The following is a 27,101-nucleotide window of genomic DNA, read 5'->3' on the forward strand; positions in this document are numbered from 1 at the left end:
CTCCCATTTTCAATAGGTCTTCTACGCAATGTAAGAATGCCTGTCTCTTTATCTGGTCTGAAGATAAGCGAGACATGTGGAACATTCCCCTTGGAGGAAGTTCCTTGAACTCTAGAAGATACCCCTGAGAGACTATTTCTAGTGCCCAGGGATCCGGAACGTCTCTTGCCCAAGCCTGAGCGAAGAGAGAAAGTCTGCCCCCTACTAGATCCGGTCCCGGATCGGAGACTACCCCTTCATGCTGTCTTGGTAGCAGCAGCAGGCTTCTTGGCCTGTTTACCCTTGTTCCAGCCTTGCAATGGTTTCCATGTTGGCTTAGGCTGGGAAGTGTTGCCTTCTTGTCTGGAGGCCGCAGAGTTAGGATTCGGTCCGTTCCTGAAATTGCGAAAGGAACGAAAATTTGATTTGTTCTTAGCCTTGAAGGGCCTATCCTGTGGGAGAGCATGTCCCTATCCACCAGTAATATCTGAAATACAGGTATACCCCGCTCATACAGCGGGTTAGGGACCGGAGCCCCGCTGTAAAGTGAAAACCGCCTTAAAGTGAAACAAGGCAGTTTTAGCTTTCTTTTCACTTGCCAGTGTGTTTAAAAAGGTAAAAACATGTTTTAATTAACTTATATTAGGTGTGCAATAGTGCTAAGTTTAGTTTAACACTCGCACAGCACAATATTCAATAAATACTGTACCTGTAAAATAGTGACAATTACTGTAGTACAATTTGCCAGAGTATAGCACTGAGACACAGATTACACAGTAATGCTGTTAAAAGGGTGAACTAAGCATAATAAAATAGTGTCAGTCACTTTTCTCGCAATCTCACAAAGATTACAGCAATGTTTTAAAATCCTTGGAGGTTGAACTTCAGCTCCACTAAGCGCTGTATTAGCGAAGCGCTGTAAAGTGAGGTATACCTGTAATCTCTTTCAATTCCGTCCCGAAAAGGGTCTTACCCTTGAAAGGAATATTAAGCAATTTATTCTTGGACGACACATCCGCCGACCAGGATTTTAGCCAAAGCGCTCTGCGCGCCACTATTGCAAACCCTGAATTTTTCGCCGCTAACTTAGCCAATTGGAAAGCGGCATCCAAAATAAAGGAATTAGCCAACTTTAGTGCATGAATTCTGTCCATGACTTCATCATATGGAGTCTTTTTGGAGCGAATTTTCTAGTTCCTCGAACCAAAAATACGCTGCCGTGGTGACAGGAATAATGTACGAGATTGGTTGAAGCAGGAAACCTTGCTGAACAAATATCTTTTTTAGCAATCCTTCCAATTTTTTATCCATAGGATCTTTAAAAGCGCAACTGTCCTCAATAGGAATAGTTGTGCGCTTAGCCAACGTTGACACTGCCCCCTCAACCTTAGGAACCGTTTGCCATGCGTCCCTTCTGGGGTCAACAATGGGGAACATTTTCTTGAATATAGGAGGTGGAACAAAAGGAATACCTGGCTTTTCCCACTCCTTAGTCACTATATCCGCCACCCGCTTGGGTATCGGAAAGGCATCAGCATGCACTGGGACCTCTAAGAATTTGTCCATCTTGCACAATTTCTCTGGAATTACCAAAGAATCACAGTCATCAAGAGTAGTTAGGACCTCCTTAAGCAGGGCGCGGAGATGTTCTAACTTAAATTTAAATGTTACGACATCAGTGTCTGCCTGCTGAGAAACTTTTCCAGAATCAGACATTTTTAGTACACTTCAATCACAGCCACAGCCTTGCTGCGGCTCTTTACCTTCCCTGAGAGTTGTTCAGCAATGAAATAAACCTTCCAGGGTCCGTTTTAGTATGCCACAGGACCCCTCACATGAAGCTGCATGCACTGCCATGGAAGTAAACTGCGCAATTGAGGTGCAAAAACAGGGCCTCCTTCCTCTGCATACCAGAGTAAAGGGGCCTTTCTGACTGAAATAGCCGTCTAACTAAATGCCAGGCGATAAAAACGTTCCCAAAATGCTTTTAAGAGCACAAAACACTCTAAATGCCATTAAAATATGAAATAAAACAATTGATTTAGCCCACAATAGTGTCAACCAGTGTATAGCCCATTTGTAAGCCTTAATCTGTTATGAGTCTAAGAAAATGGCTTACTTACCCCTTAAGGGAAAACTGACAGTCTTCTAGCATTAACATGTCTTGTTAGAAATATGACTGATCATACCTTGAGCAGAAAAGTCTGCAAACTGTTCCCCCCAACTGAAGTTCTCTGGGCTCAACAGTCCTGCGTGGGAACAGCAATTGATTTTAGTTACTGCTGCTAAAATCATACTCCTCTTTAAACAGAACTCTTCATCTTCTCTGTTTTAGAGTAAATAGTAGAAACCGGCACTATTTTAAAATAACAAACTCTTGATGGAAGAATAAAAAACTACAACTAACACCACATACTCTTTACTATCCCCATGGAGATGCTACTTGTTCAGAGCGGCAAAGAGAATGACTGGGGGGCGGAGCCAGAGGGGGAGCTATATGGACAGCTCTTGCTGGGTGCTCTCTTTGCCATTTCCTGTAGGGGAAGAGAATATCCCACAAGTAAGGATGAAGCCGTGGACCGGACACACCAATGTTGGAGAAATATATAATAATAATTCAGAAGTGTATATTGTATTTTAAATTGCTAGTCACAGCCTATATATTGTATTGTTGTTTAAATCCGTTTCTGATTGGCTAAGTAACTCATCTATGCAAGTTCTGATATTGTCAGTTAATTTTGTATTAGGATAAATTGCAGTTAAATAGCAGAATATATATATTATCCTATTGCTTAAGAGCACAGTTTAAAATTGTATTGCTTGGATGTTAAAAGATTTGTAAATAAGGCTGGTTTATAATATAAGCGTGTATGAATTTTGCATAGCATATTTAAATAATTTTCAAACGCATATAATATTATTTCATTTCCTTTTATTGCAAATATATTTCAATATGTTCATGGGTATTAACTAAATAAAAGAATTCAGATATTTATATTAATTGTATGGTCTAGTAGATGCATGGTTGATTAGGCTTTCTATTTTTAAGGAAAATTATAATTTGTATTGTGTTTATAACCCTGCCCCTAAGCTGATATATTATTTGGATAGCACTACTAAGATTTTCATAAATATACTGACATAATAATTGGAGGCACTGTTCTGAGATTTAATAATATTCATCATATTTGATATATTTGTAGTAAATAGAAATTATTATAAAAGAGAAAAAAAAAATCATATTTCGATATTAATATTTTGAAGATATAATTCTTGAAAAGTTGAAATATTAATTTTCATATTTCGAGATTGATATTAATATCTTGAAATATTATTAAAGATTAATTTTGAAAAATTAATAAAAATATAAATTTTTCATATTTCAAAATTAATCAAAAATATAAATTTTTCATATTTTCAAAATTAATAAAAATTATTAATTTTTCCTATTTTGGAATATTAATTTTTCATATTTCAAAATTAATAATATATATATATATATATATTTTTTTAAATATAATTTTTTTTCTTCTCTCTTTTTATTGGCAAAAATTGTATTAGCGTTTTAATTTAACTGAATACTAAACCAATATAATAATGTCTGTAGCCAGAAGTGACTCATTTAATTCTATACATAGCGATGAAAATGGTCCCAATAACCATACCTATTACTAAAGGTCAGGTCCTTAAGAAAGATATCTTAAGTTACCTTAAAGGGAAGTTTAATATTGCGGGTGAATTAAATGATTTTATGGGTATGCTTGAAACTAGGGCTAAAAATATTACCGTTAATAATAATATGTGGAATGAAGAGAATGAATTCTTCCAGGAATTATCAATGATTAATCAATGCAAAGCTCCCAAAAAGCGAGAAGAACTAATACTAAAATCTTGGCCCCTCTTAATATGCATTATTGACGAAATGTCGTTTTGTGTCACAGACAAACGATTGCAAATACAGGAGCTAGAAAATAGTATTCGTTCCTCACGCAGACGCGAAGAGGGTTTAAAAATAGCCAAAAATAAAATGGATGAATTTGCCCAAAACCTAACCGCCTTAGATAAGCATAATACAGACTTAATCGCGCAGATACAAGATTTAAATAAACAGCTTGCGCAAAGCCCGAGAGAATTAAGCGATTTAAAAAGGTCATATAGCCATAATGAAAACCCTTATATTAACAGTGAGAATAATGCAGATAATGCTAACTCCTTTAGTTAACGCGTTAGGGACGAGGTACAAAAACATATGGAACAGTATAGACAAATGACCCCTAACGGGTCAGAAATAGATTTCCCAAATAGGCAGTCACCTCATGATGTAAATCCAGAGGACTGCTGTAGCGCAGCTGGTGCGGGGGAGGGAAACTAACAGAGAAGCCCAAAATAAGTCTGATAACGTCTATGATTCCCAAAAAATAATCACCTTCGTACAATGCGCAGTACCTATATTCTCCAATAAGGGAACAACATCTGTAATTGATCATTTACAGGCTTTTGAAAATGCGTTAGCTATAATGAATGTTACAAGTGAGAAATTGAAAATGGAATTTCTGCCTTGGGTATTTGAGAGTAAGCATCACAAATTCTTTGCTTCACTAAAGGATATGAATATTCATTCCTGGAATGGGGTAAAACGACAATGCAGAAAAGAATTAGGGCAATATCACACTAAAACTGCCGCGAAAATAGCGGTATATTGTTTAAAGTGTCGTGCGAATCAGAGTCCAATCGAATTCCTTTCTGTATTGAAAAATGCGTACAGTATGGCTGAAGATAATCCCAAATTTGATGGCTCAGAATTTGTAAATTTATTTTTTGAAGCACTGCCTTCACCCATCAAAATCAACTTAGCTAGAGATTTTGATGAGGACTGCTCATTGGAATGGCTGATCAAAGAGAGTACGAAGTTATACTCTATTCAGCAGTCCAGTGAGCAGGGGGTTAAAAAGGAGTCAAAACCCAAAATTGTGGCAAAAACTAGGGTGTCACCTAGCCCCCTCAATTTGGAGTCTAAAAAGAGGACTTATGCAGAGGTAGCCAGTCAAAACAGGCCATCTCCACAGAGGTTTAATTCTGCCCCTCCCCCTACACAGGTTGAGGCGCAGGGAGACTATAACCAAAGTGGGGGACATAATCAGGTGAATAATTACCCACAAAGAGAATACTCACCAAATAATTGGTATCCGCGCAAGGGTAGATACAATAGACGGCGAAGATATTCTCAGGGTAACCAGACACCCCAGGTATATAATGCTCCCCAAAGTACTAATGCTGAACAAGCTGAACCCCAGGGGCAACCACGCCAGAATAGAAATAGCGGCCCTGATTCTGAGGGAACCCAATGGTCCAGGAATCAATACAATGGGGCACCAGGAGATAGACCCAGGGGTAGAGGTAACTTGTACAATCAGGTAGATAATGCTGTTTACCCAGTTAAATCGGTTGAGCGAACAAATCGCTAATATGAGTCAAAAATCTACGGCTCAGCAACCGAACAATACTTTTTTAGGGGTACAGCCAGTGGTCAGCAGTGGACCACAGGCACAGTCATAAATACTGCAGCATCACCTGAGGGAGAGGGGAGAGATATACAAAATGTAATAATAAATATCAATGATACTAATCATGTTCTCTCCCCACAGACCGAAAACGGACAATTTAGCTGTGATGACAGGCAACCTCATCCGGGAAAAATTAACAAAACTCTTCCCTTTGCTGCTCTCTCCTAACCTTATCTCCACAGATGCAGTACAAAAGAATCCAGCCGACCCTGTCATAGAGGAAACAGGTAGGTATGAAGGTTCCTCTGCATCAAATGACACGGTGAATTCAGGTAACACGTGGCGAAGCCCACAAATGTATGCTAACACCAACTTTGTGTGAAATGGTAGAAACTGCAGGAAGATATTATGTATTAGTTGAGCTGCAAGATTCAGTCTCCAACCCTATCAGGGGATTAATTGACACTGGGTCACAGGCAACTATCTTATTCCACAGGTACTACACACAGCTAAATGAGCTAACACCCCACAAACCTAAAATAAAAGAATTTGACGGTTCTCTAATAGGTGTTGGGGGTGACTCCCTAAAAGTCTACGGTACTGCCTGGTTAACATTTAAATTGGGGAACAGGGTCATAAGACACCCTGTTATTATAGTGGATCTGCCAACTGATCGTTTAATTATTGGTAGTGATCTCCTGAAGCGATTAAGCACCATAATTGATTGCATAAATAATGTAATTTGGTCGCAAGTTAAACGGCCTATCAATTATGAAAAATCTGATATATCTCGCACCCGACATAGCTGTCACGTGGTGGAAGAGAAACCAGATGCTGTGGAGATTCATTTCAGGAATAACTCTGTACCTGAAATCACTATTCTACAAATAGATGATCAGACTCCTTTTAGTGGCTCTGATGGTAATACTTTTAAAATTTCGCCTGGAAAGATAGCGAATATTTCCCTAGATGGCGATGTATTAACCATATCACTCCACAAGGGGGATCATAAAATCCCTAAGGGGGGAAGCCACGCTCAATACCTCACAGGGATTGAGAGAGTTAAAAAAGATCTATTTATCCCTATACAAGTACATGACCTTGGTAAAACCAAGTATGCTAAAATAAACTTTAAACAGGAAGCTAGCTATATAAGCGAAGGTTTATTAACGCAAATAGCTGAACCTAAAGTGATTAAATATCTTTCTCCCCAAGACCACTGTGTCAACGGCCTGGATGACAGGTCTGAAAGCTATAACATCACAGCTAAGTGCTTATTATCTATCTCTATTGGTAATAAGGCAGTGAAGCACCTGTTTTTAGTTTTAAATACTCCCCATAATCAAATATACATTGGCAATGATATCTTACATAGATATGCCATACAAATAGATTTGATTAACTCTTGCTTCTGGAGCAGGTTAAAGGGGGACCCTGAAGTATTTCAGGATGAAAATGCAGCCCTGAAGTCAAATCAGCAATTGCCAAATGCTGTGAATATGCAGGTATCTAGCGATGTTATAATTCCTGCTGGGGCTTATAAATTTATTTTACCCTTACAGGTAAAGAGAGGTCAGAAATTAAAAACTTCTGAAACACTGGTTTGCCTCTCCCATAGAATACAAAATCTGGGTGTCACAGTAACCTACACTCCTATGGTGAATATTGGAACTAGTCCAATACATATGATTGTGCATAACATGACCCCACAGGATATAACATTATCCAAGGGAACTACCATAGGATATGCACTGGAATCAAGTTATTACACTTTTGGATTCCAGAATAATGTAATTGGACTGATACCTGAAGGATACTTAACTGAAGAGCAATTAATAGAACAATCCTTTGCATCTATGCCAGAGGGTCTATTTAATATTCAGTCAATTTATCCCTTCAGCTCAGAGGAAGGCATCTGTAAAATTGAAGAAGCCTCTCTAGTGTTTGATCAGCCAATCAAACAGCAAGATTACCCCAATACCCAGAGTCATGGGAGCAATGTAAACTATAATCAAGGGGATCTCACCTCTAGATTGGAAGAAGCCTATAAAATAGGACAGCCTGAAATCTTTCCAGGATTTCAGCAAATAGTCGAAGAGCAAATATCCTTAGCTAATGGCTGTTCCAGCGATGATGAACACCAAAAGCTGCGAGAACTCCTGATGGAGTACAAGGATATTTTTGGTAAGGATTCTTATGACTGTGGTACTACAGACTTGCACATTGCAAGAATACAAACAGATCCCGATGCGCCACCTGTATTTGTCAAACAGTACAGACTTCCCTTAGCCTCATATGATTCTCTTGCAGAGATCATAAGGAATTTGGAAGAAAGAGGTATTATCAGACAGGTGCACAGCTCTTATAATAATCCTATTCTAGGCGTCCTTAAGCCCAATAGACAATGGCGGTTGCGTGCTGACTTAAGACAGCTAAACAAACGAGTATACATGTCTGGCTGGCCTGTACCATACATTGAGCAGTGCCTAGCACAAATGCACGGATCCAAAATATTCACTGCCATTGATTGTGCACAGGGATATTGGACCATAAAGGTACATGAAGAGGACCAATATAAGCTGGCATTCTCTTTCCAAAAGGTCCAATATGCATTTCAAAGACTTCCTTTTGGATACATAAATTCTGGACATGATTTTGCTGTATTCATGCATAAGGCTATGCCTGATGCACTGGAAAGGGGGACCTTATCTTATGTTGATGATGTTTTAATCAAAAGCACAGACTTTGAAAAACACATCGCAGAGCTTAACCCCTTAATGACCGCAGCACTTTTCCATTTTCTGTCCGTTTGGGACCAAGGCTATTTTTACATTTCTGCGGTGTTTGTGTTTAGCTGTAATTTTCCTCTTACTCATTTACTGTACCCACACATATTATATACCGTTTTTCTCGCCATTAAATGGACTTTCTAAAGATACCATTATTTTCATCATATCTTATAATTTACTATAAAAAAATTTATAAAATATGAGGAAAAAATTGAAAAAAACACACTTTTTTAACTTTGACCCTCAAAATCTCCTACACTTCAACAACTACCAAAAAACTCCCATGCTAAATAGTTTCTAAATTTTGTCCTGAGTTTAGAAATACTCAATGTTTACATGTTCTTTGCTTTTTTTGCAAGTTATAGGGCAATAAGTACAAGTAGCACTTTGCTATTTCCAAAAAAAATTTAAAAAAATTAGCGATAGTTACATTGGAACACTGATATCTGTCAGGAATCCCTGATTAACCCTTCACATATATATATTTTTTAAAAGAACACAACCTAAGGTATTAAACATGGGGTATTTTGACTCTTTCCATGCAACTATTTTACCACCAATCTATGCCAAAGTTTGAAAAAAAAAAAAAAAAAAGTGGTGATTTTTTGACAAAATAGCAATTCAAGAATACATTTACTGAGAACGTTAAGGGTTACTGCCAAATAACACCCCAATATGTCTTCAGCAGCATCTCCTGAGTACAGTGATACCACCCATGTATAGGTCTGTTGGGTTCTCTGGGGGCTAAAAGGCCTTATTTTTAGGGGGCGCATTCCAGTTTTTTAATTTGGAATTTTCACATCTGTCGTCATGCACCCATGTCCTATTTGGGACATTTCTGAAGCCGGACAATGCAAATTACCCCCATCAAACCATATATTTTTAAAAAGTAGACACCCTAGGGTATTTCAAATGCTGGTATTTTAACACTTTGCATGCACTAATTCAACCACCAGTCTTTGTCAAACTTTTGGGTAGTCATTTTGGTGTGTTATTTTTCACACGCATTGTACTTTAGGCATGGATTCTCAGTTCCTGTTATATGTTACTGACCAAAAACACCTCAATATGTGTTCAACAACAACTTCTGAGTACAGTGATACCCCCCATGTATAGGTGTGTCGGGTTCTCTGGGGGCTAAAAGGCCTTAATTTTAGGGGGCGCATTCCAGTTTTTCAACTTGGAATTTTCATATCTGTCATCATGCACCCATGTCCTATTTGGGACATTTCTGAAGCCGGCCAATGTAAATTACCCCCATCAAACCATATATTTTTGAAAAGTAGACACCCTAGGGTATTTCAAATGCTGGTATTTTAACACTTTCCATGCACTAATTCAACCACTAGTCTTTGTCAAACTTTTAGGTAGTCATTTTTTTGCATTATTTTTCACACACATTGTACTTTAGGCATATATTCTCAGTCCCTGTTATGTGTTACTGCCAAAAAAAACATCAATATGTATTCAACAACATCTCCTGAGTACAGTGATACCCCCCATGTATAGGTGTGTCGGGTTCTCTGGGGGCTAAAAGGCCTTAATTTTAGGGGGGGCATTCCAGTTTTTCAACTTGGAATTTTCACATCTGTCATCATGCACCCATGTCCTATTTGGGACATTTCTGAAGCCGGCCAATGTAAATTACCCCCATCAAACCATATATTTTTGAAAAGTAGACACCCTAGGGTATTTCAAATGCTGGTATTTTAACACTTTCCATGCACTAATTCAACCACTAGTCTTTGTCAAACTTTTAGGTAGTCATTTTTTTGCATTATTTTTCACACACATTGTACTTTAGGCATATATTCTCAGTCCCTGTTATGTGTTACTGCCAAAAAAAACCTCAATATGTATTCAACAACATCTCCTGAGTACAGTGATACCCCCCATGTATAGGTGTGTCGGGTTCTCTGGGGGCTAAAAGGCCTTAATTTTAGGGGGCGCATTCCAGTTTTTCAACTTGGAATTTTCACATCTGTCATCATGCACCCATGTCCTATTTGGGACATTTCTGAAGCCGGCCAATGTAAATTACCCCCATCAAACCATATATTTTTGAAAAGTAGACACCCTAGGGTATTTCAAATGCTGGTATTTTAACACTTTCCATGCAATAATTCAACCACTAGTCTTTGTCAAACTTTTAGGTAGTCATTTTTTTGCATTATTTTTCACACACATTGTACTTTAGGCATATATTCTCAGTCCCTGTTATGTGTTACTGCCAAAAAAAACCTCAATATGTATTCAACAACATCTCCTGAGTACAGTGATACCCCCCATGTATAGGTGTGTCGGGTTCTCTGGGGGCTAAAAGGCCTTAATTTTAGGGGGCGCATTCCAGTTTTTCAACTTGGAATTTTCACATCTGTCATCATGCACCCATGTCCTATTTGGGACATTTCTGAAGCCGGCCAATGTAAATTACCCCCATCAAACCATATATTTTTGAAAAGTAGACACCCTAGGGTATTTCAAATGCTGGTATTTTAACACTTTCCATGCACTAATTCAACCACTAGTCTTTGTCAAACTTTTAGGTAGTCATTTTTTTGCATTATTTTTCACACACATTGTACTTTAGGCATATATTCTCAGTCCGTTATGTGTTACTGCCAAAAAAAACCTCAATATGTATTCAACAACATCTCCTGAGTACAGTGATACCACCCATGTATAGGTGTGTTGGGTTCTCTGGGGGCTAAAAGGCCTTATTTTTAGGGGGCGCATTCCAGTTTTTCAACTTGGAATTTTCATATCTGTCATCATGCACCCATGTCCTATTTGGGACATTTCTGAAGCCGGGCAATGTAAATTACCCCCATCAAACCATATATTTTTGAAAAGTAGACACCCTAGGGTATTTCAAATGCTGGTATTTTAACACTTTCCATGCACTATTTCAACCACTAGTCTTTGTCAAACTTTTGGGTAGTCATTTTTTTTGTGTTATTTTTCACACACGTTGTACTTTAGGCATATATTCTCAGTCCCTGTTATGTGTTACTGCCAAAAAAAACCTCAATATGTATTCAACAACATCTCCTGAGTACAGTGATACCACCCATGTATAGGTGTGTTGGGTTCTCTGGGGGCTAAAAGGCCTTATTTTTAGGGGGCGCATTCCAGTTTTTCAACTTGGAATTTTCACATCCCATGCACCCATGTCCTATGTAGGACATTTCTGAAGCCGGCCAATGTAATTTACCCCCATCAAACCATATATTTTTGAAAAGTAGACACCCTAGGGTATTTCAAATGCTGGTATTTTAACACTTTCCATGCACTAATTCTTTGTCAAACTATTAGGCAGTCATTTTTTGTGTTATTTTTCACACACGTACTTTAGACATGAATTCTCAGCTCCTGTTATGTGTTACTGCCAAAGAAGACCCCAATATGTGTTCACCAACATCTCCTGAGTACAGTGATACCACCTATGCATAAGTTTCTTGGCTTGTTCGGGGGGTGTAATGCCAAATGTCCAACATGCGTTTGTGATTTTTTTTTCACATTTAACATATTTTCTTTGCCTATTGTCTTTTTGGGGGTATTTTAACATACCCCAATTTATTTGTTTCCATGAATGTGCATATTTTTGAAATGTTGACACCCCAAGGTATTGTATATGGTGTGCTTTGATGCATTTGAAGTAACTGTTTTAGCTAATAAAAATTGGAGAAAGTGTATGGTGGCATTTTTTCAATTTTCATTTTTACACACACATTGCTTTTTGACTATGATTTAGGAGAGACTGTTGTAAGTTAGTGCAAAAAAATACTTCAGGTTGTTTTCTGCTAGGCACTCTGAGTACACCTATGCCCCCCATGCATAGGTTTGCCAGGATTTTGGGAAGGTTATGTTACAATTTTATGACTTGTGATTTTAGTTATTAAGTGAGAGTATTTCTTCTGATAGGCCTATCTTTAGTTTGGGGCCTATTGTAAACCCCACTTTTATTTATTGCCATGAATGTGCATATTTTTGAAATGTTGACACCCCAAGGTATTGTATATGGTGTGCTTTGATGCATTTGAAGTAACTGTTTTAGCTAAAAAAAATTGGAGAAAGTGTATGGTGGCATTTTTTCAATTTTCATTTTTACACACACATTGCTTTTTGACTATGATTTAGGAGAGACTGTTGTAAGTTAGTGCAAAAAAAATACTACAGGTTGTTTTCTGCTAGGCACCCTGAGTACACCTATGTCCCCATGCATAGGTTTGACAGGGGTTTTTGTAAAAAAAAAAAAAAGAACAGCCCCATTTTAGAAAAAAAAATATATTAGTGAAATGTAAAAATCTGGCACCTTAAAAGTAAAAAAATAACAAAAAATTTAACAGTAAACATAACAAAAAAAAAATAACAGCAAATTTATTTATTTTTTAAAAATTGACCATTGTATGGTACCGCTTGAAGCAGTCCCCAATGCAGAGTCCAGGCTGTCCAGGGCAATCAGGACAGTGATATACAGTGTCCCTTCTCTGCCCCCTCTTGGTACAGACTCAGCATTTTTTTTGTGGTCTCTGCTTTGCGGCAGTAGGGGGGATTTTAAAAATAAAATGAGTAGCCCCAACTCTGCTCTCTCCCATCACCGCCCGGGGAGCAGGTGCATCATGGTACAAAATCCCCGAAATGATCTGGAGCTGAAATTGTAAAAAAGTCAGTTTCATTCCGGGGTTTGCTTTTTTGAACAACAAAAAAGCGTTGTGGGTTGCAATCTGCATTAGGTAAATTGCAACCTTTTTGTACCAGGCCCTTGTCTTCCGCATAATTAGGTAGGGCTGCAGCAGCTGATCTGCCAGATCAACCCCACCCATATGTCTGTTATAAGACTTGATGCACACTGGCTTCCTTATGATCTCAGCTCTGCCACGTACAGAGACCGCCACCGTCCTCTCTGTGTGGATGGTGGTAAGAAGGTATACATCCTTCTTGTCTCTGTACTTCAGTGCCAACAGCTCCTCTTGGCGCAGAGCAGAGGTCTCCCCCCTTCGTAGCCGGGTGCGTACAAGTTGTCCTGGGAAACCTTTGCGGTTCTTTTTAATAGTACCGCAAGCTACTGTATCAAAGCAATACAGTAGCTTGAACAAAAGGACACTTGTATAAAAATTGTCTAAGTACAAGTGATACCCTTTGTTCATTAGGGGTAATATCAGGTCCCAGACAATATTGCCAGTGGTTCCCATATGTTCTGGGCAACCTGGAGGGTCAAGGTGGCTATCCTTTCCCTCATACACCCGGAAGGCCTGAGTATACCCAGTCTCGCTCTCACAGAGCTTATACACCTTTACCCCATACCTGGAGCGCTTGGAAGGAATATACTGCTTGAATCCCAGCCTTCCCTTATACTTCATCAGGGATTCATCAACGCATATATTCCTTCCAGGTGTATAAGCCTCTGCAAACCTGGCAGAAAAGTGGGTAATCAGGGGGCGGATTTTATACAGCCTGTCAAATTGGGGATGCTCCCTAGGGGGGCACAGGCTGTTGTCGCTGAAGTGCATGAAATGAAGAATCATTTCATATCTCTGCCTCGACATACTCTGGGAGAAAATGGGGGTAGAGCAGATGGGGCTACTGCTCCAGTAGGAGCGAACGGAGGGTTTCTTTATGATGCCCATCAGCATAGTCAATGCCCAGAATTTTTAAATTCTGGCACATTGATGGGGGCCCATTGCTGCTTTGCCAAATATGTTTCAGGCTTTGCAGCACGGTACTGATGGGCATATAAATTAGTTTGGGCGACAATGTTCCCCAATACATCATCACCCAGAAACACCTCCAGAAACTGTTGGGGGCTAAAACCTGCCACATCTATATTTATGCCAGCATTTGCTGTGAAGGGTGGGATATCTGGCCTCTGGAGATGAGGCGTTACCCACTCTTCAGCGGCAATGGCAGCAACACGCCTCCTTCTAGCAGGGGGGCTGGCAGGGGGGCTAGCAGGGGGGCTGGCAGGGGGGCTAGCAGCCACAGATACATCACTATCAGTTGAGACTGCATCTAATGATGTATCTGAGCATATGGCAGGGTCAAAATTGGGGTCTGAGTCAGACATAGAGGCATCTGACTCTGACGCAAGGATGGCATACGCCTCCTCAACACTATATCTTTTCTGTGACATTTTTGTATCTGTCACAGAAAACCAAAATTAATTAATTAACTAAATGGCCTTTGGGTTTTTTTTAAAAAAAGTACAGCTATGCTAATGCCAGTGATTTATAGCGATCACTGGCAAGCTAGGGGTTAAATACTCTTTAAATTAAATTAACTAAATGGCCTTTGGTTTTTTTTAAAAAAAAGTACAGCTATGCTAATGCCAGTGATTTATAGCGATCACTGGCAAGCTAGGGGTTAAATACTCTTTAAATTAAATTAAATTAGCTAAATGGCTCTGAAAGGAGCCTTTGGGTTTTTAAAAAATGACAACAACAAAAATTAACCCCTAAAAAAATGCACAGACAGCAAAAATGTACAGCTATGCTAATGCCAGTGATTTATAGCGATCACTGGCAAGCTAGGGGTTAAATAGTTTTTAAATTAAATTAAATTAGCTAAATGGCTCTGAAAGGAGCCTTTGGGTTTTTAAAAAATTACAACAAAAATTAACCCCTAAACAAATGCACAGACAGCAAAAAAGTACAGCTATGCTAATGCCAGTGATGTATAGCGATCACTGGCAAGCTAGGGGTTAAATACTATTTAAATTAAATTAACTAAATGGCTCTGAAAGGAGCGTTTAGGTTTTTAAAAAATTACAACAAAAATTAACCCCTAAAAAATGCACAGACAGCAAAAAAGTACAGCTATGCTAATGCCAGTGATGTATAGCGATCACTGGCAAGCTAGGGGTTAAATAGTCTTTAAATTAAATTAGCTAAATGGCTCTGAAAGGAGCCTTTGAGATTTTTAAAAAAAATACAACAACAAAAATTAACCCCTAAAAAAATGCACAGACAGCAAAAAAAAGTGCAGCTGTGCTACTGCCAGTGATTTATAGTGATCACTGGCAAGCTAGGTGTTAATGGCTCTGAAAAGAGCCTTTGGATTTTAAATTTTTTAACAAATAAAAGAAATAAATCTCTCTCTGCTAAAATACAGGTCTCTCTCTTTCTCCAACAAAATGGCAAGTGAGGAGAGGGAGGGAGATCCACACTGATCAGAGTCAATATTTACAAATATTGACATGATCAGACAAATGGGGTATTTTATTATTATTATTTTTTTATTCTAAGAAGGCTCAGATTGGGTGACCCTAGCTTGCCCCTATGGTGAGACAGGCTAGGGACACCCCCAGATGCCCCATGATGCACCGGGCATCGCCATTTTGGAAGCCTCATGGGGGAGGGGGGGGGCGCTATATGTGGGGCTTTTTTATTTTATATTTTATTTTATTTTTCCCATTTTTTATTTTATTTATATACTAACTAAGTGCCTCGACCCACCGAGGCACTTAGCACACTAGCAGAGCATCGGAAGCGTGTCCGATCGCTTCCGATGCTCTGCTGCACTGCCGGGCTCCACGTGGAGCAAAACCGGAAGTGATCGCTCCGGTCCCGGCACTCCGTAACAGCACTGCAGGGATGCCCAGACATCGAGGCATCCCTGCAGTACTGTAATAGTGCCTGGAAGCGATCTTGATCGCTTCCAGCACTCACTTTAGCCGAGGACGTGCAGGGTACGTCGTCAGGCGTTAACTGCCTTTTTTTTTCAGACGTACCCTGCACGTCCTCGGTCACTAAGGGGTTAAACACGTCCTCAGCCAACTTAAAAGGGCAGGTGTCAAATTATCCCTACAAAAAGCTCAATGGTGCCGCACTCGTGTAAACTTCTTGGGACATGAAGTTACCTCTGAAGGATTAAATCCCCAAAAGAAAAAAGGTGGAAGCTATAGTGAATTCTAAAAACCCAACTAACTTAAAGGAATTGAGATCATTCCTGGGTATGACAAATTATTCTCGCAAATTCATTGATAATTATGCGGAATTAGCTAAACCACTACTACTTCTTCTAAAGAAGGATGTGAAATGGCACTGGAGTGAGTCTCAAGATACAGCCATCAGAGAGCTGAAGAGAAAACTCACTCAAGCACCTTGCTTAGCGTACCCTGAAGGTGGTAAACCTTTCTTCTTAGAGACAGGTTACACAGATATAAGCATGAGTGCTGTTTTATACCAAAAGCATGATAATTTGAACAAAGCCATTGTTTATGCGAGCAAAAATCTATCCCCAGTAGAAATAAAATTTAGCGATTGCGAAAAAGCCCTCTTATCTACTGTATGGGCTCTACAAAATTTCCGCAGCTATATACAGGGCGAGAAAATTATTGTAGAAACGGCCCACCAGCCTTTGCTATATTTGCAAAGTGAGAGAATAAGAGATGGGAATTTGTCTAATAGCCGCATAACAGCGTGGACTCTTTCCTTACAAGGCTGGCCCTTAGAAATTCGCTACAAGCAGAATAAAAAGAATCCAGTCGCACAAGGGCTTGCTGAGCTCCACGACTGTACTGCTAGAGATCCTGGGGAAGAATTATCAGAAGATGATTTTCTGGAGGAACAATTGCTTTCCCCATATAAAATGTACAATGAGGACCATTGTCAAACATTACCTTGGGTATATGTTGATGGTTGTTCTTACCATGCCACTATTGATAATGAGCGCAGATTAGTCGCTGGCATTGGTATAACTGGGGCAAATGGATTCTCAAATATATCTGTAGGTTTCAACATTGGACCAAGATCCAGTCAAGTTGCAGAACTAACTGCTGTTTTCAAAACCATTGAAATGGCTATTGAACATGGTATTCATGAATTTGTGATCATAACTGACTCAAATTATGTGCGTGACAGTTTTGTTGAATACCTGCCAACTTGGAAAAGAAATGGCATGCAGAAAAGCAATAACAAACCAGTCAAGCATGGCAAGTTGTGCTGCAAGATTGATAATCTGGTAGTATCCAATGATTTAACCATACACTGGAAAAAGACCAAGGGTCATTCCAGAGTTCTAGGTCCTGATAAGGAAGGCAATGACCTTGCGGATTCATTAGCCAAACAAGGAGCCATAACTGGAGAACTCCTTAATATTGACCACTTAATGGGTGCAATTCAGGTAGAAGCCATTACCAGAAACCAGGCAAAACAACAGAGTGAGCCTAACTTGGTACAATGGAGTCAGGATTCTCCTAGTGAGGACCTGATCACTAGTCAAAAAGAAGACCCCATTGTAGGCATCTTCTATAAACACATAGAAGATCCTGAAAGCAACCCCATCTCAAAAGATGATTGTATTGGCAAGGAAGATCTTAGAATCTTAATAAAATCTAGATCACAATTCAAGTTACAGGATGGTTTGTTAATTAGAACTTCCAAAACTGGCATCCAGCAGTGGGTAGTACCCATCAAGTTCAGAGGTCCAATGCTTCAACATGCCCATGATGCTCCCACATCTGGTCATCGTGGTGCCAAACTCACGTATGAAATGTTACGCGATTATGCTTTTTGGCCACACATGTTGAAAGATGTTCAAACCTACTGTCAAGGGTGTTTAATCTGCCCACAGTTCCAACCCACTGCACCAACGCATAGAGCGCCATTGCAGAAATGGGGGATGGTAATGCCATGGTCAGATATACAAATTGATTTTATTGGCCCAGTAACAAGATCATCAAGAGGTAACAAATACATGTTAACCGTGACATGCCTGTTCACTAAATGGGTAGAGTGCATTAGTGCACCTAACAATAGTGCTGAAACATGTGCAGCATTGCTCATCAACCATGTATTTTCCAGATTTGGTTTGCCCCAAAGAATCGAATCAGATCGGGGGACCCACTTCACTAGCGAAGTGATGACCAAAATGTGGAAAATACTAGGGGTTAAAAGAAAGCTCCATATTGCTTATAGAGCTGCCTCTAGTGGTGGTGTAGAGCGTTACAACCAGTCCATTGTTAAAATCCTCAAAATCCTCAAAAAGTTTGTGAGTGAAACAGGTAAAGACTGGGATGTAAAACTACCTCTAGTCTTAATGGCATTAAGAGCAACTCCAAGTAGTGCTACCAAAATGTCACCTTTTGAGCTGATGACTGGTAGAAGAATGGTTCTACCTCAACATCTGCTGTACCGTACATCAGACCAAAACTTGATAAATGCTGCCAATACACATCAATATGTGCAGAACTTAAGAAAACATCTGCAACATGCCTTTGCATTTGCTCAAAGGAATTTAGAAAGAGCCGCAACTGCCACTAAAACCTATTATGATCTCAAAACATCCAAAAAGGAATATGAAATAAATGATAAAGTTTATCTTTATAACTTTGGAAGAGATCAGGTTAGGGAGAAGAAATTTCTTCCCTCATGGAAAGGTCCTTTTGTCATTACTGACAAAATATCTCCAGTGGCCTATAAAATAAGGATCCCTAAAAATGAAAGTTTCATAGATAAATGGGTCCATATCAATCAATTGCGAGCGTGTCATCCAAGATCCCAACTACAAGTCATAGAGGGAAAATGAAGTGTCATATCCCCAAATGAACTAAAGACATACTGTAGTTTAAAGATGCCTAACTGATAAACATGAAGGCTCAGAATAACAAACTTCCTACATAAAGGACTGCCTCTGATGTATATGATTAACGTCCTCACCAAATACCATTGACTTCAGGCCAATTTAAATACATGTGTCCTACATCTATTTAAAATTGGAAGGGGGATTTATGTCAAGGTATATGTGAGATTAATAAATATATATTTTGATCATATATTTCAAGATTAATAAATCTGTATCTTTGATCAGATATTTTCACTGATCAGTAGAAAATAACTCATTGCATTCAGAACTGACTTCAGACAGGTTTAGTTCTCCCCCACTTCTTCAATTGCACAGGAGACATTCTTGGCTAAAAGTAGAACAAAGGATTGTTTCTGGGAGATCTCACACACTCAATATGCTAAATTATGCAATTGTATAATTTAGCAAGGAAATGGAAACTAACACAGTTTCAGGCCCATATATGGATTTCCTCCAAGGAAGATGCCGATCCGTCTGAAGAGATGTGAAAAATGCAGGCATTTTTCAAAAGGGACTGGTAATTAACACAGATTTGTTTGAGTGGCTCATACTGTGTGATTACTAACCCTGGAAAATACCAGATGTGGTGATTAAGATAACACAGAGAAAACACAGAAAACACAGACAAATGCTAAGGTGTGACTCTGAACATACAACACACAATGAAGGCACATGGCTTACATTATGATTTCAAAGCAACTGTAGTTAGATTTCAAATAAAATATACTAGGAAAATAAATACAAGACATGCATATTTTGAAAGCATGAATATCTTAGCCTCTGTGTGTTTAAGAACATGAATAGATGTTTATGGACCTGAAGAGAAGTGATCATTAACATTTATTTTTATTTCAGATCGACATAAACAGGATTTATGTATTCAGGAAGAAATACACAGAAATGTCACATACTATATCTGGGTGAATGCAGTATATCAGGAGTTTTAAATACTACCAATCTGGAGATATAAAAATAAGCTGTTATTTGCAAAGAAATGCCAGAATACTGATAAAATTATAATGCATTTTAAGCTAATAATTAGCAGTATTAAATTACCTTAATATAATAAAATGTTAATAATATAACATTTGGCATCAGAATAATCAGAAAAAATAACCTAATATTAACCATCTGTAATTGGGGTTATATATGATTAATGCAGAGAGTGTGATCTGATTAAATAACCATTTTATGAAAAAAAAATTAACTTGCTTAAAAATGTTAGAAATGGTCTTGTTGTATTTGTTTGTTTGTACGTCTGCTGCCACCTAGTGTTATGATGCGGAATTGCAACCATGAGATGATTGGTTGTTGCAAAGAATGCATTTCCTTGACAACACATTTACCAAATAAACCAATCCATGTTCAGTTGCAAAGAACCAATCCAAGACAAGGCCGCGGGCGTTTCCAATATTCACCAATGACTGATAAATAATCAAAAAGGGGAGGGGTGAGATCAGATGATTTAAACCCCAGCATAGAGACTAAAAAGAAGGTTGTTGTGTTGACTGATCCAGAAAGGAATAACTGCTGCAGTTATTATTAAAGCACACACCTACTATTGGACTCCATATGCCTTATCCCCAATTTTGAAATTTCTGAGGTGAAATTGGACCTGTTGAGAAAACATTGGAAACCGGATATCGATTGGTTTAATTGGTGATGTATACAAGGTTTTTGTAAGATAAGTTATATGCATAGCCACTACAGTAAAATTACAATTTTTGAATTGGAAAGAACAAATTGGGCTTTTAGATTGTATTACATAACCTTAAATAGCTCTTAGCCTGCCTGTTTGTATGCAAGCATTTAAAGTAAACATTTACTATTGCTGTATGTAGCAGAGTTAAGGAAATATTTCAAGTTAGCATTTCATAGCCTATGTATTGTTATATTAATCCCAATCTTAAATTGTTTATCTATGCAAATATATAATAATAATTCAGAAGTGTATATTGTATTTTAAATTGCTAGTCACAGCCTATATATTGTATTGTTGTTTAAATCTGTGTCTGATTGGCTAAGTAACTCATCTATGCAAGTTAATTTTGTATTAGGATAAATTGCAGTTAAATAGCAGAATATATATATTATCCTATTGCTTAAGAGCACAGTTTAAAATTGTATTGCTTGGATGTTAAAAGATTTGTAAATAAGGCTGGTTTTTAATATAAGCGTGTATGAATTTTGCATAGCATATTTAAATAATTTTCAAACGCATATAATATTATTTAATTTCCTTCTATTGCAAATATATTTCAATATGTTCATGGATATTAACTAAATAAAATAATACTGATATTTATATTAATTGTATGGTCTAGTAGATGCATGGTTGATTAGGCTTTCTATTTTTAAGGAAAATTATAATTTGTATTGTGTTTATAACCCTGCCCCTAAGCTGATATATTATTTGGATAGCACTACTAAGATTTTCATAAATATACTGACACCACGGAAAAAGCCCTTTTTAGGGCTATTTGTAGGGTTAGACTTAGGTTTAGTGGTAGGGATAGTTTAGTATTTTAGGGGTTAAATAATTTAATATAGATGGCGGCGGGGTAGGGGGATTAGATTAGGGGTTAATAATTTTAAAATGGATAGCGGCGGGGTAGGGGCTCACTTTAGGGGGTAGGTAAGGTAGATGGCGGCGGTGTTAGGGGCTCACTTTAGGGGGTTATAGATTTAATATAGCTGGCGGCAGTTTAGGGGTTAACTTTATTAGGTTGCGATGGGGTTTGGGAGCGGCGGTTTAGGGGTTAATACATATTTTATTGTTAGGCTAGTGAGGGGGGATAGCAGATAGAGGGTTAGACGTGTTGGGCTATGTTAGGGAGGCGTGTTAGACAGTGCAATGATTTCATACTTTAGTCAGGTTTTGTAGGCGCCAGCAGTTTCTAACGTGGCGCAAGTCACTGGCGACGCCAGAAATTTGTACTTGCGCAGATTTCTGGACATCGCTGGTCTATCCGACTTACGGCACGTTAGCATCTGACGGCGCCGTATTTTGGATAGCTCGAGATGCGAGCTGAAACTGCGGGCGACGCGGGTTCCCTCGCTTGCGCCGCAAACTATGCCGTATATCGGATCGCGCCCCAAAAGTTTCAATCAAGATGCTAAAGAAAGAGCAGAGGCTTTCTGACCTTTCCTAGGACCAGAAAAAATAACAAAGAGTAGAAGTCTTTCTGAAATCTTTAGTAGCCTCTACATAATATTTCAAAGCTCTTACTACATCCAAAGAATGTTAAGACCTTTCAAGAGTATTCTTAAGATTAGGACACAAAGAAGGAACAACAATTTCCCTATTTATGTTGTTAGAATTCACAACTTTAGGTAAAAGTCTAAATGAAGTCCGCAAAACAGCTTTATCTTGATGAAAAATCAGAAAGGAGACTCACAAGATAGAGCAGACAACTTTGAAACTCTTATAGCAGAAGAAATAGCCAAAAGAAATAACACTTTCCAAGAAAGTAGTTTAATATCCAAAGAATGCATAGGCTCAAAGGGAGGAGCCTGTAAAGTTTTCAAAACCAAATTAAGACTCCAAGGAGAAATTGATTTAATAAAAGATTTGATACAAATCAAAGCTTTTACAGAGCAGTAAATGTCAGGATGTTTAGCAATTTTTATATGAAATAAAACAGAAAGAGCAGAAATTTTTCCTTTCAAAGTATTAGCAGACAAACCCTTATCCAAACCATCCTGAAGAAACTAAGATCCAAGAATTCTAAAAGAATGCCAAGAATAATCATGAGTTGAACACCATGAACTATAGGTTTTCCAAACCAGATAATACATTTTCCTTGAAACAGACTTACGAGCCTGTATCATAGTGCTAATCACTGAGTCAGAGAAACCTCTATAACTAAGCACTAAGCGTTCAATTTCCATGCCATCAAATTAAGAGATTTGCGATCCTGATGGAAAAACTCCCCTTGAGACAGAAGGTCTGGCCTTAAAGGAAGTGGCCAAGGTTGTCAACTGGACATCCTGACAAGGTCCGCATACCAAAACCTGAGAGGCCAAGCTGGAGCCATCAGAAACACATAAGATTGTTCCATTATGATCTTGGAGATCACCTTTGGAAGAAGAACCAGAGGCAGAAAAATGTAAGCAGGTTGGTAAAACCAAGGAACTGCTAGAGCATCTACCATCTCTGCCCGAGGATCCTTGGACCTGGAAAGGTACCTTGGAAGATTCTTGTTCTGACGCGAGGCCATCAGAAAATTTCTGGGGGACCCCCCACATATGTACCAATTTAAAAAACACATATGGATGGAGAGACCACTCTCCCGGATGTAAAGACTGTCGAATGAGATAATCTGCTTCTCAATTGTCTTCTCCTGGGATATGAATTGCAGAAACTTGACAAGAGTTGGATTCCGCCCAAGAAAGTATCAGAGATACTTATTTCATTGCTGAAGGACTGTGAGTCCCCCCTTGATGATTAACATGCCACTGTAGTGATATTCTCTGTCTGGAATTGAATATCAAGTTCTCTCTTTAATAGAGGCCAAGCCTGAAGAGCTCTGAAAAAAGCACAGAGCTTTAAAATATTGATTGGTAACCGCGCCTCCTGAGGTTCCTAAACCCCTTGCGCTGTCAGACACCCCCAGACAGCTCCCCAACCTGTAAGACTTGCATCTGTTGTAATCATAGTCCAGGAAGGACGAACAAAGGAGGCCCCTTGAACAATAAGGTGATGGTTTAACCACCAAGACAGAGACCTAAAACTGCCATGCACATAGCCGCTGAAGGGAATGATAGAGACTGAAGGTTTAGACAAGCTAACACTAACTTTATTCGTCTCTTTTCTGTCAAAGAAAGAGTCATGGACACTGAATCTATCTGGAAACCTAAAAAGGTGACCTTTGTCTGAGGAATCAAGAAACTCTTTTGTAAATTGATCCTCCAACCATGTCTTTGAAGAAATAACACAAGTTGTTTTGTGTAGAATTTCTGCTAAATTAAAAGATTGAGCTAGTACCAAGATATCGTCCAAATAAGGAAATACCGCAATACCCTGCTCTCTGATTACAGATAGAAGGGCACCAAGAACCTTTGAAAAGATTATCGGAGATTTCGCTAGGCCAAACAGAAGAGCGACAAATTGGTAATGCTTGTCTAGAAAAGAGAATCTCAGAAACAGATAATGGTCTGGGTGAATAGGAATATGAAGATAAGCGTCCTGTAAGTCTATTGTGGACATGAAATTACCTTGCTGAACAAAAGGCAAGAATAGTCCTTATAGTCACCATCTTGAAAGTTGGGACTCTTAAAAAACAATTTAAAGTTTTCAGATCCAGAATTGGTCTGAATGAATCTTCCCTCTTTGGGACAATGAACAGATTTGAATAAAAATCCAAACCCGGTTCCTGTAGAGGAACTGGAACAATCACCCCTTAAAGCTCTAGGTCTAAAACACACTTCTGAAAAGCCTGAGCCTTCCCAGGGTTTGTTGGAACATGGGAAAGAACGAATCTTCATAAATAAAAAGAGAGAGAAGCGCTCAACCTGGGAACGAACAATAGCATAATAGCTTGTTCTATGGCTAGTTACTACCCTAGAAGCAGCCTCTTTTTGCTCAATATGTGCCTTTCACAGAGAAGAACTTTCCTGTAGCATATCAGTCTGATCCTGACTTCACAGTACAGTCCAGCCCCGAAATACCAGGCAATCCCTCTCTGAACAAGAGAAACAGCAAAACAGCAAAACCCCAGACGTACGTTTCGGCCTATTGTGGGCCTCGTCAGTGAGGTGCAGCCATATCCCTCTAGGCAAAACGTCTGGGGTTTTGCTGTTTCTCTTGTTCAGAGAGGGATTGCCTGGTATTTCGGTGCTGGACTGTACTGTGAAGTCAGGATCAGACTGATATGCTACAGGAAAGTTCTTCTCTGTGAAAGGCACATATTGAGCAAAAAGAGGCTGCTTCTAGGGTAGTAACTAGCCATAGAACAAGCTATTATGCTATTGTTCGTTCCCAGGTTGAGCGCTTCTCTCTTTTTATTTATGCAAATTATGACACTTGGGGAAGTCTCCCTAAGTGTGATGCGGGAATCCAGACGTGGACCCGTTGCTCAGTGTGCCTAGAGGGATATGGCTGCACCTCACTGACGAGGCCCACAATAGGCCGAAACGTACGTCTGGGGTTTTGCTGTTTCTCTTGTTCAGAGAGGGATTGCCTGGTATTTCGGTGCTGGACTGTACTGTGAAGTCAGGATCAGACTGATATGCTACAGGAAAGTTCTTCTCTGTGAAAGGCACATATTGAGCAAAAAGAGGCTGCTTCTAGGGTGGTAACTAGCCATAGAACAAGCTATTATGCTATTGTTTGTTCCCAGGTTGAGCGCTTCTCTCTTTTTATTTTTTTATTTAAAGAACGAATCTTCCCATGGGATGTCTTATTCTGAAACGTATTTGATATCCCTGAGAAACCATGTCCTGAATCCACTGATTTTGGACAGAATCTGCCCAAATGTCTTAAAATAATTTCAATCTGCCCCCCCACCAGTTGAACTGGTTTGAGGGCCGCACCTTCATGCAGTCTTAGGAGCTGTATTTGGTTTCTTATAAGGCTTGGCTTTATTCCAATTTGTGGATGGTCTCCAATTGAAACCAGAGGCCTTAGGGGAAGGAGTGTTTTTTTGTTCCTTAGTCTGTCAAAAGGATTAAAAATGATTGTGAGCTTTAAATTTAGCCTTAGATTTCTTATCAGGCAGAAAAACTCCCTTACCCCCAGTGATAGTGGATATAATAGAAGCTTCTAGATAGAATAGCTAAAGACATAGATTTAATATCAATATCAATATCAAATATAGCATCACAAATAAAATGATTAGCATGTTGAAGTAAAAGAACAATGTTAGACAAAATCAGGATCCGATAACTGCTGTGCTAAACTGTCCAACCAAAAAGTTGAAGCAGCAGCAACATCAGCTACAGAAATAGCAGGTCTAAGAATATAGCCAATATGTAAATATTCCTTCCTAAGATAAGATTCAATCTTCCTATCTAAGGGATACTTAAAAGAAGTACGATCTTCCATAGGAATAGTAGTACGTTTAGCAAGAGTAGAAATAGCGCCATCAACCTTAGGGACTTTCTCCCAAAGCTCTAAATTGGACACAGTTAAAGGATGCAATTTTTTAAACCTAGAAGTATGGTTAAAAGAAGTATCAGGCTTAGACCATTCCTTAGTAATCATATTAGAGATAGCATCAGGAATAGAAACAACTTCAGTAGAACCTCAGAAGTCTTAAAAACAGAATTCAAACGCTTGCTATTCTTTATCAAGCGGACTAGACCCCTCAATACCCAAAGTAAACAATACTTCCTTAACAAAGAATGGATATATTCCATCATAAAAAAACATGGTTTATCAATTTCAGAGTCTGAAGTAGGATCCTGTGAACCAGAGAAATCCTCATAAGCAGAAAATACTTCAGTATGCTGTTGATCAATACAAAGTTCATCAGAATTATGAAAAGTAAGGAGAGACCTTTTACGTTTATTTGAAGGCGGAATAGCAGTCATAGCCTTCTCTATGGCTACAGCAATATAATCTTTTATATCTACAGTAATATCATGTACATTTGACTGTGAACGTTTAACAGTTGATGCATTTGTACTTATAGAAACATTATCAGCATGAAACAATTTCTCATAACAAGTGCCACATACTTGAGCTGAAGAAGGAAGATCAGCCAATTTACAACATATACACTTAGCTTTGGTTGATGTTACTGTAGGAACCAAGTTGCTTGAAAACAAATCTGAGGCAGTATCAGTTTGAGACATCTTGAAAAAATTTAACAAAAAAGAAAAAAAAATAACATTTAAACAAAATATCCAATTTCCACAAAATAGTTTCAGGAATGGGAAAAAATGCTTATATGTAAAACAAAAGCAAATATCATAGCCCTCTGTAACAAATGAAAGTAGAGAGCAAGAGAGGGAGAGATCTAATAACAAATTTTTTGGCACCAAAAATGACGGCAAGAAAGAGGATGCAAATGCTGAGAAAAAAAACTTTTGGCGCCAAGATTAACAGGAAATGACACCATTCCCATCATAACAGGCACGACTTTGCGCCCAAAAAAATTGCGTCAACAAAGACGCAAGAAATGACGTGACTCGCGTCACAACAAATGCAACCTTTGCGCAAATTTTTTTTGCAAGAATGACGCAATAAATAGAAGCATTTTGTGCCATAGCAAGCCTAATTTGCCCGTGAAAATTTGAAAAA

The sequence above is a fragment of the Bombina bombina genome, chromosome 12 (genome assembly GCF_027579735.1).
Source record: "Bombina bombina isolate aBomBom1 chromosome 12, aBomBom1.pri, whole genome shotgun sequence".
Lineage (NCBI taxonomy): Eukaryota > Metazoa > Chordata > Amphibia > Anura > Bombinatoridae > Bombina > Bombina bombina.